The following is a 16261-nucleotide window of genomic DNA, read 5'->3' as shown; positions in this document are numbered from 1 at the left end:
TGAGGGGGATGAGTGAAATACATCAAGGGGATTAAGAGTACACTTATCTTGATGAACACTGAGTAATGTATAGAATTGTTCTATACTGAGTAATGTATAGAATTGTATACTGTATTGTATACCTGAAATGAATGTAACACCATATACTAACTCTTCTGGAATTAAAAATTTAAAAACATAGTAAGTCAGGAGACTGATACCCTGAAGACACTGGAAAATGCAAAAAATGCTGATTTTTAAAAAATGTTTATTTTTAAGAAAGAGAGAGAGAGAGCGAGCGAGCAGGGAAGGGACTGAAAAAAGGAAACAGAATCTGAAGCAGGCTTCAGGCTCTGAGCTGTCAGCACAGAGCCCAACACGGGGCTCAAACCCACAAAACATGAGATCATGCCTGAGCTAAAGTTGGTCACTTAACTGATTGAGCCACCCAGGCACCCCCTAAAAATGATGATTTTAATAATAGTCTGAATCCTACTCAGTGAAAATAACAACAAAAAACTACAGATGCATGCAAAAAAACTGATAAATCTCCAAAACATAAAAAAAACCATTCAGCTAAGCCCAGGCAACCCAAATAATCATAAAAGATAATAAAATGGTCCTTGTTTTAAGTCATAAAAAGATACAGGGAGGACATTTTATAATTATACACATGTAAATCCACTAAGAAAACTTAAAAATTCTAAATATGTATCCATTTAGTAAGTTTCAAAATACATGAAGCCCAAACTGACAAAACTTAAAGAGGAAATAAACAAATACCCAACATTCCTTTCTCAGTATTCCATAGGACAAGCTGACCAAGTATCAGGAAGAATTCAAAGGACTTAAACCTCAACTGTGTATGGATCTGCAGGGAAAGCAGATGCCATGGCAGGATTCAACATGAAAGTGCTATTTGTGGGAAGGAGCAGGAGAAGCAGATGTGTTTGAATCATGACACTAGACAGAGAGAAAAAAGGAAGTCCCAGACTACAACACAGGTCCAGGAAAGTTTCATGCAGGCCAGTGGGGGTCTTCACACCTGTTAGAAGAGTCATGCATCTCCTAAGCCAAGAATGGGCCTTGCTCATTTATGGGCTGCAAGCAGACCATGACAACACTGGCCTCAGTACGAACATTATGGTTGATCCAGAGGGGCTGTACCTGGAGCTGTCAGTCAATTATGCCCCCTGCAAGAGAAGATCTCAGTAATACATTTTCACGGCCACTACCATCTACTCTTTGTATCATATACACTTACTTCTAGAAGAAGCTCCTCTGTGGCTTCCAGGAATCTCACTTCCTACAGAAGATCTTAGAAGACAGGTTAGTGGTATGAACTAAATCCCCCTTGTTGCAACTGGTATTTCTCTTCAGCTGCATCCCTCATCCATTCTAAATTTTCCTCATTTTCAACTATCACCTTGGCTGACGTTAGGGCCTTTTCTTCTGTGTGAGCAAAACCTTCAATCCTGAGGCCTTGGCAATTGCACCCTTTTTGCATCGGTCTTGTTTTACAGTGTTACAACAATACAAGGGAGTACCAGGAGGTACTCCAAGTACCTCCAAGTGGACATCTGAATTCCACACCTATTTCTCCCTGTCCCTTTGTATAAAAGCAGCTCTGTACCTCCTTCTCCTGTCACGACTGATTATCCCTTCCACAAACGTGACCACTTCTCACTTGCTTGTACCCAGAAATAAATTTCTTATTCATTTCTGAATGTCAAAAAAACTTCGTAACTACTTTTTAAAATTTTAAATGGAATGAAGTCTAACTTTTTAATGTGAAGAGATATGTAGCTGTTGTTAATTATAATAGAATAATTTTGGTATAAATTATGGACTATCTATTGTATTTAATTCAATAATCAAGGTAGAAATGAAGTAATCACCATCTCTCCACATTAAAAATACAGTTGACCCTTACACAATGTAGGGGTTAGGGGTGCCGATCCCCTGCACAGTCAAAAATCTATGTATAACTTTTGACTCCCTAAAACTTAACTAGTAGCCTACTGTTGACCAGAAGCCTTATAGAGAGTATAATCAACACAGATTTTGTATGTTATATGTACTATATACCGTATTCTTATAATAAAGTTAGAAAAAAAAGTCAAGAATATCCTAAAGAGAAAATACATTTATAATATTCTACTAAAAAAATCCACATGTAAGTGGATCCATGCAGTTCAAACCCATACTATTCAAAGGTCAACCAAAATTATTTAATATAGGTAGGTCATTATACATGGGCTTATAATTTAATTGAGATACAAAGCATATATGAGGGAGGCTCAACACCCTCAAGAAAAAAAAAAGGTAAATAAATAGTCATCTGAGAATTAAACTAGAAAAATCTGCACGTAATGGATACTAGTCATCTGGAAGACCAAACCAAAGAACTCCAAGTCTACAATCAGGTGATTCAGAATAAGAAGCCAAATTAACTATATTTTATCCTTTCTGCAAAAAAAACAAACAAAAGAACAACAATAACAACAACAAAACTTATGTGAAGAGAAGGCGAATGGTTATCATGGAATCTAGAAAAGGGAAGGTCACATCTGGTGGATAGGCCTTTTACATCACAAGAAAGCCCTTCCCAGTTGCTACTTATGTCTCAGTACTCTTGTTTCCTCCTCTGGTAGGGATGGCGTTGGACCATTTGATTACCTGCTTTGTACCCCTATGTTTATTGAGTCACTTATCCTAGTGCTGTAAAAATGCCCACAACAGAGGTCAAAGATTAAAGAGGTAGCACCATAATTATCTATCCTTTCTGTAAGAGTAACTTATATTTGACAATGAGTAAATCAGTTTGAGAGCTATAACTAAGGAATTGTAAAAGCAGGATTTAAGAAGATGTGGTATATATATACAATGGAGTATTACTCAGCCATTAAAAAGAATGTAATCTTGTTATTTGACCACATGGATGGATCTAGAGGGTATAATGTTAAATGAAATCAGTCACAAAAAGGCAAATGCTCTATGATTTCATTCATATATAGAATTAAAGAAAAAAAAGAAATAAACCAGTTTCTTAATATAGAACTTGTGGTTGCCAGAGGGGAAGTAGGTAGGGTAGGGAAGGAAACAAGTGAAATAGGTGAATGGGATTAAGAGTATACTTATGATGAGCACTGAGAGATGTATAGGATGACTAAATCATGTTGCACACCTGAAGCTAATATAATACTGTAGACTAATTATACTTGAATTAAAAATTTTACTTTTATGAATCTTAAGGCTACAGTGGAAATGCAATGAACTGATCCTGTTATTTGCTTTTTAACATATACATCAGACTCCTTACTTTTCAAAAAGGCATTGGACTCATATAGGCTATCTGTATATTGAATGTGAAGATAAGGGGAAGAAATGTTTTGTTTTAGCATCTCCACAAAATATTTGTACAGAACTCGGTTGTATAAAAGCATCTCTGAAAATAGAAATCTATTTTAAGTAACATAGGTGAGGTTCAAAAAGAAGACACTGGGCTCCTGGAATGTAAAAGCTGTGCTGAAGACATGGGCAAACATGCATGGAGTAGATGTAAACAGAGACATGTAATTTGCCATCATAGCCTGAATTACTGGGAACTCATCAGTACTGATGAGGCACTAACTACATTCCGGTGCACTTCAATCAGAACCAGATTATACCATTAAAATTAATGAAGCACCACAAGACTTTAATGAGTAAAAGAGAGTTGGTTTTAAAGTCTTTTATGCATTTTATTCATTTCACAACAATTTGGTTGACAGTGCTATCACATTCCTCTTGTAAACAGGTAAGAAGTTTTAGTTACTAAAAGTTTTAAGTAACACATTATATTCAACACACTCCCTGGCACAACTGAACATTCACTTAAATGGTCTAATGCTTTAACTTAATTAAAACAGATCAATTTGTCTTTTGCCATCATGTCTGCCTTTTAAAAGAAACTAAACAACTGTTCTCTCTCAGATCCCAAATTTTCTCATTATACTGATGAGTTGTTTTTTCTCTTTTAAGCTCCTAGTACCTTTCAAGCCAATAAGGCCCTGTTTTTGTCTTTTCTAGAAGTAGACACATCATGAGTATGTGTGTGTGCCAGAGGTGGGGGATGGGGAAGGGAGCCCAACCACCTCCAAATAGGACTCCACTATGAGATTCAGCAGAATATTAAACTGGGGAGGACTGGTGAATATTTTTCAGGTATGAACGTACTTTAGCATGTACCTGAAAAATAAGAGAATGAATTAGTAGGCAACCACAGGAAGGTGACATGGCCGTATCTCTGAGCACAGGAAAGGGACCAGATTTTAAATCCTGGATCCAGTTCTGAAAAATGTAATGTTAGTTACACTCCCCTTTCTTCCCCAGTGTAAATAACTATTACTGTGCACAAGTATTAGTATATAATGAGTAGTACCATTCATAACTATCTGGGAAGCTTTAGAGCATAAAATGCTTAATAAATAGGATTTTCAAAAAGGGGTTTGTTCTCCACAAATAATACTTTCTTTTTTTTTTTAATTTTTTTTTTAACGTTTATTTATTTTTGAGACAGAGAAAGACAGAGCATGAATGGGGGAGGGTCAGAGAGAGAGGGAGACACAGAATCGGAAGCAGGCTCCAGGCTCTGAGCTGTCAGCACAGAGCCCGACGCGGGGCTCGAACTCACGGACCGTGAGATCATGACCTGAGCCGAAGTCAGACGCTTAACCGACCAAGCCACCCAGGCGCCCCAATACTTTCTAAATTCAAATTGATAACTGATTTTTTATAAGAAAGGGAAATTATACATAGGTAACAACTTGATTCTTAAAGAACAGCTTCTTAAACAGTAAATAAAAGATGTGAAAGCAAGCTTCAAGAGAATCAAAATGAAAACACTACTTTTAAAGGGTTAATATCAGTTTTTCAATTTTTTAAATTGTGGTAAAATATACATAAAATTTACCATTTTAACCATTTTTAAGTGTACAATTAAGTGGTACTAAGCACACTCACAGTGCTCCATAACCGGCACCACTATCCTAAAACAAATCCCCCATAACAGGAAAAGCAGCAACACTTATAGATTGAAGACTGTAAAATCTGGTTTAAAAGAAGTCCCACTATCTGGTTTGCTTTCCTGCTCCAACACACTGTGTTTAGATATCTAAAGGCAACATATGCCCAATATAGCTAATGTTCTATTTGAAAACTAGCAAGAGATAACCATATTGAGCTGCTTTGGGCACACCTGGACACATTTGCCCTCCACTTACGCCTTGGGGTATTACTGGCTTAACTGTTTTTCTGGAGGTATGGACTGCTCAACTTGTCTTCATAGAACTCACCATTGTATGGTCACATCTTCCAGAATATACACAATATGATTTTATACATATTCCGAGTCCATAAATATTTCCTAAAATATTTGCAGGACCTTTTTCCCAAGACCATTTATTTTCTATGCCAAACCTTTTGGAGGGCTACTTTTTCCCTACTATGTGGTGCTCTTACATTAGTTCATCCTAAGTCATTTATGATTTTTTACCCAGAGACTTGAAGGTAGATTACTTCTTATGTCGTTACTAAATCTGTACTACACATTTTGATCACTTAGTTATGTTCACTTTCATCCTTTCTAAAGCATTAGCTTAAATTTTTCTCCCTCCCTCTGTGCACACACCTCATTTACCAAAGCATTTCAACTTACTGGAGAGAATGATTAAATTGACTATGGCTTTTTTATTGACTCCTTCCCATCACCTCTCTTATCTTCCTCTCCAGTTGTCTGCAACACATTCTACTGTGAAGTTTTCTAAAATCTCCCAGAAAGTATGAATTCATCTGTAATCTTTACTACCAGTGTAATTCCTTCACTTACCACCTTACGAGTCGTTTATGAGTCTGCATGCCTTACTCTCAAAGGCTATTGGGTAGACTCTGTCGTTTTTGTCTATCTAGCATTCAAGAAGGTACTGACATCCAGTAGAGATCAAAAAAAAAAAAAAAAAAGGAAACAATCAACAAAACTAAAAGGCAACCAACGGAATGGGAAAAGATATTTGCAAATGACATATCGGACAAAGGGCTAGTATCCAAAATCTATAAAGAACTCACCAAACTCCACACCCAAAAAACAAATAATCCAGTGAAGAAATGGCAGAAGACATGAAAAGACACTTTTCCAAAGAAGACATCCAGATAGCCAACAGGCACATGAAAAGATGCTCAATGTCGCTCCTCATCAGGGAAATACAAATCAAAACCACACTCAGATATCACCTCACGCCAGTTCAGAGTGGCCAAAATGAACAAATCGGGAGACTATAGATGCTGGAGAGGATGTGGAGAAACGGGAACCCTCTTGCACTGTCGGTGGGAATGCCAACTGGTGCAGCCAGTGTGGAGACCAGTGTGGAGGTTCCTCAAGAAATTAAAAATAGATGTACCTTATGACCCAGCAATAGCACTGCTAGGAATTTACCCAAGGGATACAGGAGTACTGATGCATAGGGGCACTTGTACCCCAATGTTTATAGCAGCACTTTCAACAATAGCCAAATTATGGAAAGAGCCTAAATGTCCATCAATTGATGAATGGATAAAGAAGTTATGGTTTATATATACAACAGAACACTACTTGGCAATGAGAACGAATGAAATCTGGCCTTTTGTAGCAACGTGGATGGAACTGGAGAGTGTTGTGCTAAGTGTAATAAGTCATAGAGAGAAAGACAGATAACATATGTTTTCACTCTTATGTGGGTCCTGAGAAACTTAACAGAAGACCATGGGGGAGGGAAAGGGAAAAAAAAAAGAGAGGGAGGGAGCCAAACCATAAAGGACTCTTAAAAACTGAGAATAAACTGAGGGTTGATGGGGGTGGGAGGGAGGGAAAAGTGGGCGATGGGCATTGAGGAAGGCACCTGTTGGGATGAGCACTGGGTATTGTATGGAAACCACTTTGACAATAAATTTCCTATTTAAAAAAATGCTTCTTCCTCACTTACCCCATTTTATAGGATTTGTAACTACAGATCTCCCACTGCTCCCTATGAAGGGACCATCTAGCTCCCAAATCAGGTAGCATTTCCTCAGACATAAGAGGAAGAGAAGTAAGTACTCATTTCAGAGAGGAGAGCCTGGAAATCTCACCACTTACATCTAATTTAGCTTTAAGTATTCACTTGAAGCACTAGATGTCATACCGCTAAAAAGCATGATTAGGAACTTGAACTTGAGTGGTACACCAGAAGAGGGTTAGAGTTGAGTCAGAACGCCACGTTACTTTTGTGATTAATATTTCCAATGTTATTCTTTATTTTTTAATTTTTTATGTTTTATTTTATTTTTGAGAGAGAGTGTGAGTGGGGGAGGGGCAGAGAGAGAGAGGGAGACACAGAATGTGAAGCTGGCTCCAAGCTTCAAGCCGTCAGCACAGAGCCCAACACGGGGCTCGAACTCATGAACTGTGAGATCATGACCTGAGTCGAAGTTGGACGCTTAACCGACTGAGGTACCCAGGAGCCTCCCAATACTATTCTTACTCATGTTTAAGCAAAGAATAAAGAAAAGATTCAAGCTTTTTCAGGGGAGAATATAAACGTCATATTATTCCTATTCCCTATTGCTTAGCCACCTCAAGCAACTTCCATTAATGGGTTTCTCTTATTAAACCCTTCAGATACAATTTTTTTCCATTTTTTTTTAAGAGAGAGCATAAGCAAGGAAGAGGAGCAGAGGAATAGAGAGAGAATCTTAAGCAGGATCCATGCTCAGTGTGGAGTCTGATGCAGGGCTCAATCCCATGACCCTAGGATCATGACCTGTGCTGAAATGGAGTTGGACGCTCTACTGACTAGAGCCACCCAGACACTCTCACTTCTGAAAGAAAGCAGTACTGCTTTTAACTTCCTTACTGAGAAAACCAACACTGCAATTGAAGAAATAAAAAAATAAGGCCATATCCATGTGCATGTCAGGTAATAAAACTGTCAGTGTGACAGTCACTTAACTTCTCTGTCATTTCATTTACTGACCTGTAAAACAAGAATAGATTTTTTAAAGGTATGTATTTCTATAAATCTGTATATATTGGAAATTCTCATGTGTGGTCTCAAAATTCTCATGTATTAAAAAACTCTTTAGTAAAAATTCTAGGGGGTGCCTGGGTGGATCATTCAATTGGGTATCTGACTCTGGATTTTGGCTCAGGTCACTATTTCACAGTCATGAGATACAGCCCTGTGTGTAGTGTGGCATGGAGTGCAGAATCTGCTTGGGATTCTCTCTCCCTCTCTCTCTGCTCCTCCCCCTCTCGTGTGCATGCTCTCTCTTGTGCACGTGCTCTCAAAGTTAATTTAAAAACTTAAAAAGATCAGGAGGAAGATGGCAGCGAAGGACACTGGGCTCACCACGTCCTGCGGATCACTTAGGTTCCACCCACACCTGCCTAAATAAGCCAGAAAACCACCAGAAGACTAGCAGAACAGATTCTCCAGAGTTAAGCGTAGACGAGAAGCCCACGGAAGAGGGAAGGAAGGGTGGAAAGACGGTGCACGCTACATGGACTGGCGGGAGGGAGCCGGGGTGGAGGGGCAGCCTGCCGGCAAAGCAGATGCCCCCAAGTCTGGCTTGCAAAAGCAGAGGGGCCGGACGGAGTGTGTTCGGACAGCAAGCAGGACTTAACATCTGGAAGGTTATAAGCTAACAGCTCTGCTCGGAGAGCGGGAAGGCTGGAGGACGACGGGAGGGAGAGTTGTTGAGCCCTGGACAACAGAGCTCAGCTTGGCGGGGAACAAAGGCGCTCGCCAGCTCCATCTCCCTCGCCCATCCCCCCAGCCAAAATTCCAAAGGGAACCAGTTCCTGTCAGGGAACTTGCTTGCTCCGTGCAAACACCCAACACTGTGCTTCTTCAGATCCATCCCTTCAGCGGGTCTGACTCCTTCCCCGTGCTGCAGGGCCCCTCCCTAAGTGGATCTCCGAAGGAAAAGCAAGCTGAGACTGCCCATCCCGCCCCTGTACACCTTGCCGATCCACCCCAGCTAATACGCCAGATCCCCAGCACCACAAGCCTGGCAGTGTGCAAGGAGCCCAGATGGGCCATGCCCCTCCACAGTGAATCCCACCCCTAGGAGAGGAGAAGAGAAGGTACACACCAGTCTGACTGTGGCCCCAGCAGTGAGCTGGGGGCAGACATAGGGTCTGAATGCCGCCCTGCCCACCAACGCAAGTTATTCAAAACAGCACAGGGAAGTGCCCTGCAGTCCCGCAACACTCCAGGGACTATCCACAATGACAAAACGGAATAATTCCCCTCAAAAAAACCTCCAGGAAATAACGACAGCTAACGAACTGATCAAAAACTATTTAAACAATATAACAGAAAGTGAATTTAGAGTAATAGTCATAAAATTAATCGCTGGGCTCGAAAACAGTATAAAGGACAGCAGAGAATTTATTGCTACAGAGATCAAGGGACTAAGGAACAGCCAGGAGGAGCTAAAAATGCTATTAATGAGCTGCAAAATAAAATGGAGACAACCACAGCTCGGATTGAAGAGGCAGAGGAGAGAATAGGTGAACTACAAGATAAAATTATGGAAAAAGAAGCTGAGAAAGAGATAAAAAAATCCAGGAGTTTGAGGGGAAAATTAGGGAACTAAGTGATGTACTAAAGAGAAATAATCTATGCATAATTGGTATTCCAGAGGAGGAAGAGAGAGGGAAAAGTGCTGAAGGTGTACTTGAAGAAATCATAGCTGAGAACTTCCCTGAAATGGGGAAGGAAAAAGGCAATGCAATCCAAGACGCAAAGAGAACTCCGTAACTGATTCAATTTCTTCGCCTGTTATGGGTCTGTTCAAGCTTTCTATTTCCTCCTGATTGAGTTTTGGAAGTGTGTGGGTATTTAGGAATTTGTCCATTTCTTCCAGGTTGTCCAGTTTGTTGGCATATAATTTTTCATAGTATTCCCTGATAATTGATTGTATTTCTGAGGGATTGGTTATAATAATTCCATTTTCATTCATGATTTTATCTATTTGGGTCATCTCCCTTTTCCTTTTGAGAAGCCTGGCTAGAGGTTTATCAGTTTTGTTTATTTTTTCAAAAAACCAACTCTTGGTTTCGTTAATCTGCTCTACAGTTTTTTTAGATTCTATATTGTTTATTTCTGCTCTGATCTTTATTATTTCTCTTCTTCTGCTGGGTTTGGGGTGTCTTTGCTGTTCTGCTTCTATTTCCTTTAGGTGTGCTGTTAGATTTCGTATTTGGGATTTTTCTGGTTTGTTGAGATAGGCCTGGATTGCAATGTATTTTCCTCTCAGGACTGCCTTCGCTGCATCCCAAAGTGTTTGGATTGTTGTATTTTCATTTTCGTTTGTTTCCATATATTTCTTAATTTCTTCTCTAATTGCCTGGTTGACCCACTCATTCTTTAGTAGGGTGTTCTTTAACCTCCATGCTTTTGGAGGTTTTCCAGACTTTTTCCTATGGTTGATTTCAAGCCTCATAGCATTGTGGTCTGAAAGTATGCATGGTATGATCTCAATTCTTGTATACTTATGAAAGGCTGTTTTGTGACCCAGTATGTGATCTATCTTGGAGAATGTTCCATGTGCACTAGAGAATAAAGTATATTCTGTTGCTTTGGGATGCAGAGTTCTAAATATATCTGTCAAGTCCATCTGATCCAATGTATCATTCAGAGCCCTTGTTTCTTTATTGACCGTGTGTCTAGATGATCTATCCATTTCGGTAAGTGGGGTGTTAAAGTCCCCTGCAATTACCACATTCTCATCAATAAGGTTGCTTATGTTTATGAGTAATTGTTTTATATATTTGGGAGCTCCCGTATTCAGTGCATAGACATTTATAATTCTTAGTTCTTCTTGATGGATAGACCTTGTAATTACTATATAATGCCCTTCTTCATCTCTTCTTACAGCCTTTAATTTAAAGTCTAGTTTGTCTGATATAAGTATGGCTACTCCAGCTTTCTTTTGACTTCCAGTAGTATGATAAATAGTTCTCCATCCCCTCACTCTCAATCTGAAAGTGTCGTCAGGTCTAAAATGAGTCTCTTATAGACAGCAAATAGATGGGTCTTGTTTTTTTATCCATTCTGATACCCTATGTCTTTTGGTTGGTGCATTTAGTCCATTTACATTCAGTGTTATTATAGAAAGATATGGGTTTAGAGTCATTGTGATGTCTGTAGGTTTCATGCTTGTAGCGATGTCTCAGGTACTTTGTCTCACAGGATCCCCCTTAGGATCTCTTGTAGGGCTGGTTTAGTGGTGATGAATTCCTTCAGTTTTTGTTTGTTTGGGAAGACCTTTATCTCTCCTTCTATTCTAAATGACAGACAAATTGTGGAAAGAGCCTAAATGTCCATTAACTGATGAATGGATAAAGAAATTGTGGTTTATATACACAATGGAGTACTACGTGGCAATGAGAAAGAATGAAATATGGCCCTTTGTAGCAATGTGGATGGAACTTGAGAGTGTTCTGCTAAGTGTAATAAGTCATAGAGAGAAAGACAGATACCATATGTTTTCACTCTTATGTGGATCCTGAGAAACTTAACAGAAGACCATGGGGGAGGGGAAGGAAAAAAAAAAAAAAGAGGGAGTGGGAGACAGCCAAAGCATAAGAGACTCTTTAAAACTGAGAACAAACTGAGGGTTGATGGGGGGTGGGAGGGAGGGGAGGGTGGGTGATGGGTAATGAAGAGGGCATCTTTTGGGATGAGCACTGGGTGTTGTATGGAAACCAATTTGACAATAAATTTCATATATTAAAAAAAATAAAAATAAAAAATAAAAACCTAAAAAAATAATTCTAAATGTAATGCATATTCATTAAAGAGCATTTGTAAAATGCTGAAAGAAGAAAAAAGGAATTCAATTTCTTTACCTATTAGCCTTATTGTAAGGGTTCTAAAGCAGCTTAAATGATTGACAGATTTTGAAGAAAGCAGCTGTTAGAATGTCACTGGTCTGGACCTCTTTTTTATTTTCAACAGTAGGGTCATTAATTCTTTCCTCTCTCTCTCTAGATGTATTTTTCTGTAGATTCCAAAGAAGTTCAGCAGGTGTCAGTGTTCTGAGCACTGCACTGGGTACACATTTGTACTGTACGTAACCCTCTTCTCTACATCTATCTTAGGAGATGCACTGTATAATCTAAAAAAATATGTATAGTTCTTCATTGCTTAAGCTGTCAAGGACAAAATGCAAACATTTTGTTTTTTGTTTTTTTTTAATGTTTATTTTTGAGAGAGAGACGGAGAGAGTGCAAGTTGGGGAGGGGCAGAGAGAGAGGGAGAGAAAGAATCCAGAAGCAGGCTCCAGGCTCTGAGCTGTCAGCACAGAGGCTGACGTGAAGCTTGAACTCCTGAACCTTGAGATAGATCATGACCTGAGCCAAAGTCAGATACTTAACTGACTGAGCCACCCAGGTGCCCCAAAATGCAAACACTTTGATTTAGCATTAAAAAAACACTTCAATTGACAAAATCTGGTCCCACCCATCCTTTCTAGATTCACTATCTTCCATTCCAAATTACAGTTAAACAGCCTGTTTTTTACATTTATTTATTTTGAGAGAGAGAGAGAGAATCCCAAGCAGGCTTGACGCTGTCAGTGGAGCCCAATGTGGGACCCAAACCCATGAACTGTGAGATCATGACCTGTGCTGAGATTAAGAGTCGGGCATTTAACCGAATGAGCCACCCAGTTACCCCAAACAGCTTGTTTTGAAGCTGCTCACGCTCGTTTGAGACTCAGTTAGAGGGCCAGCTCCCTGAGGCTGGGCCTTAGACACTCCTAGTTCTGCAGCATCTAGGCTTATCCAAGCACCTCTCACTCTGAGACAATCTAATCAAGAGTGAAGCTTCAAGGGGCGCCTGGGTGGCTCAGTCGGTTGGGCATCCAACTTTGGCTCAGGTCATGATCTCACAGTCCATGGGTTCAAGCCCCGCATCGGGCTCTGTGCTGACAGCTCAGAGCCTGGAGCCTGCTTCAGATTCTGTGTCTCCCTCTTTCTCTGCCCCCCCCCCCCCAACCCTGGCTCAAGCTCTGTCTCTCTCAAAAATAAACATCAAAACAATTTAAAAAAAAAAAAAAAGAGTGAAGCTTCAAAATTCTAATGGGAGTGGTTCCAATTTCAGGTAAGATGAATTGAGCACACTCCACCCTGTGTCGCCCACTGAATGCATCTATAAAGCATAGATCAGCTATTTGAAGACTTAAAAAATAAGTAGTAGCAGGCAAATTATGGAAGACCAGAATTCAAAGTATCACTGAACCAAGGCTAAGTTTACATTCTGGATTTTTATCCTGGACATTGTGGATGTTATTTTGTATATACTCTGAATTGGTTTATTCCTCATGAAAAAAACATTTAAGAAGGCAATTAACTTGTTTAGACTGGCATTATGGGCTTTGTCTCATTTTTTGTGAGTGGCCATTCAAATCTCAGTTCATTTCTTTAAGCCTCTGAGCTTGTCTTGTGCATGTGGGGTCAGAGCCTAGCTCAACACTTCATGTATAGAAGTAGAAGCATCCTTTTTATGGCTCTCTCCCTTTCAAAATTCCCCCTCACTATCCCGGTATGGCTGTTAATTGCTTTTTTTCTCTGGTTCCTGCAGCCAGAAAAATGATGGCAGGCTTTCTTAAAATTTTAAAAAAATTTTTAACATGTATTCATTTTTGAGAGACAGACAGAGCATGAGCGGGGTTGGGGCAGAGAGAGGAGAAGACACAGAATCTGAAGTAGGCACCAGGCTCTGAGCTGTCCCCACAGAGCCCGACACGGGGATAGAACTCAGGAGCCATGGGACCATGACCTGAGCTGAAGTCAGACACTTAACTGACTGAGCCAGCGAGGCGCCCAGCAGGCTTTCTATTATAGTTTTAACTGCTCATGCACTTTTTGACTGTGGCCCATTTTCAGTGCAAACACACACACACACACACACACACACACACACACACACACACACACACACTAACCCATGTGCTAGTTGCTTCTTCAAAGTTTGACTCCCCCCCACAAGGGTCTGCTTTTATTTACTCTTCAGGAACCTCACACAGTGAATTTTATATTTTTCCCAGAATTTCTAGTTATCAGGATGAGAGTTGGTTTATAGAAATCTTATATCATAACTATTTTGTTTGAAACATAAAAATGTGTTGCCCATGTAAAAAATTACATTAACATAATCTGGCAATGGCCAGCTTCTTAAGCTGGGTAGTGTTTACATGAACTTGTGTTTTGTAATTACTTCAGATGTTTTATATTGCTTTCTGTATGCATAATACACTTCACAATTTTCTAAAAATGAGGTACTTCAGCACTTCATAACTGAAACTTTAGCCGCTCACTTAACATTTACCCTGTGGATGATAGTGTTATGAAAATAGCATATTTGTACTATTTCAATAATATCTGAATAGATAAGACTTAATAAAAAGATAATACCTTCCACTTTAAAAGTGAATACATCCTAAGAAAATAAAGTATTATATGGGCATGGATAACTTAAGTCCGTTTTAAAGTGGGTCAAGCAGGCAGGCAGGCAATCCCCTGCAGTACTGCAATGTAGGGAAGGTCACACTTTTGAACAGGGATCTTGGATCAAGTCCTGACTCTACTTCTTACTAGATGTGTGACATTGGGTGAGTTACTTCATCTTTATGAGCTTGTTTCTTCATTGTAAAAATGGAGAATAGTACCTACCTCTCAGGATACTGGGTGAAGGAAACAATGATTGTAAAGCATTCAGCACACAGTGCTAGGTACCTATAAAATGTTCAATGAAAGTTAGCTATTATTAGTATTGACAGTAATATTTTCTTCTGAACCCCACAGCATTTCTATGACCTATTTACTTAATTACTAATCTTCACTTGGTATATTTCCACAAAAACAATTTGAGATCATGTTCTTTCACTGCCAGGAAATGAATAATTTTCGAGTTTAAAATTCAACATAATACTAAAAAGACAAGTTTTAGTTGAATGCACCCTCTAGTGGTGTACATTACATGCAAGTACCTGGCTTCTACAAAAGAAAACCTCTTTATGAAATGTCACTAGGTTGGTGCTTAGACCTTGAAGCCAGCTGGTTGAGAACATGGTATGAAGAGGATGATCATACAACTTTTAGGAAGCTCCCTCTCTTCAAGAGCTGGAGGAATTTTTTACCTTTTAAATCTTCCCCCACTGTAAAACCTAGGATATTTCTGATATTCACCATACCAAATCCTAGTATTCCTACAACACTGACTTTCATCTTTCCTCCTAAAGAAAACCAGGTCACTTTCGACTTTGCTGTAACAAGCATTGAAACGTACTTACTCTTCACTTAGTTAACAAAAACGTACTGAGCACCAACTATATATACTAGGCAGTGGGAAGACAATAAACAACTTATTCACAATTAATTATGTAATTACTAATTTGAAGCATTGTAAACAAAGATTGCCATGAGCTTCCAATAGGGGATTGGTCTAATGGCGGGGGGTGGGGGGGGAGCAGGGAGGGGTACAGGAAAGCTTACTTAAGAATCTAATGTGTAAAGCCCTGAAGGTGAAATATTTAACTAGAAGAAAAGAAGCACCATACAAAGAGAGCAGCATATGTAAAGGCCTAGAGATAGCAAGGTACATGCAGCATTTGAGAAACTGAGAAACTGGTCAAAGAAGAGGAAATTGTGCAGGCTGAGGATAGAGAAGTAGTCAAGGATTTAATACCAAGTTAAGGTTGGAATTCATCTTAAGAACAACAGGAAACTATTAAAGGATTTAAAGCAGAAGAATAACAATCTGATTTACATCTTTAAAAGTTCACTTGGCTAAGGCATGGAAAGGGATTCCAAGAAGTGGTGAAAACAGTGGATGCCCAGACCAGCTACCAGTAATCCAGGTGAGATGAGATGAAGCCTGGTACAAAGTCGGTGGCAGTTGAGATAAAGTGGACAGATACTTAAGGTGTAAAATGGATTGATCACAATGCTGGGCATCAAAGTGGCAGACCTAGTGAACTGAGTTCGTGTAATAATGCCATTTTTCCCACAAAGTACAACTTGTGATGGTAGCTGTTTGGGAGAGGTTGTTGAGACAATGAATTAAGAGGCTAGGGTTTTCCTCTTAAAGAGAACTTGTCTGACTACAAACTAGAATTATTTCCACTGAACTAGCAGTGGCAGGACAATTAGTCACCGACTTCCACCAACTAGGGCCCTAAACGTCTCTTTTATATTTCTATCACAGTGACCCACTAC

The 16261-nt window shown here is 39.5% G+C and overlaps 1 long non-coding RNA gene across 1 annotated transcript in view; it reads right to left on the bottom strand.

Annotated features, from left to right (window-relative positions):
* Nucleotides 1–16261, bottom strand: part of LOC131510790 (uncharacterized) — a 39782-nt gene that overhangs the window by 23168 nt on the left and 353 nt on the right. The window contains exon 2 of the long non-coding RNA XR_009261188.1: nt 14717–14779. This is a non-coding gene — a long non-coding RNA (uncharacterized LOC131510790). The remainder of the gene's footprint in view (nt 1–14716; nt 14780–16261) is intronic.

The sequence above is a fragment of the Neofelis nebulosa genome, chromosome 1 (assembly GCF_028018385.1).
Source record: "Neofelis nebulosa isolate mNeoNeb1 chromosome 1, mNeoNeb1.pri, whole genome shotgun sequence".
Lineage (NCBI taxonomy): Eukaryota > Metazoa > Chordata > Mammalia > Carnivora > Felidae > Neofelis > Neofelis nebulosa.
Note: the sequence above shows the minus strand (reverse complement) of the source record. Positions and strands in the feature narration are given on the sequence as shown.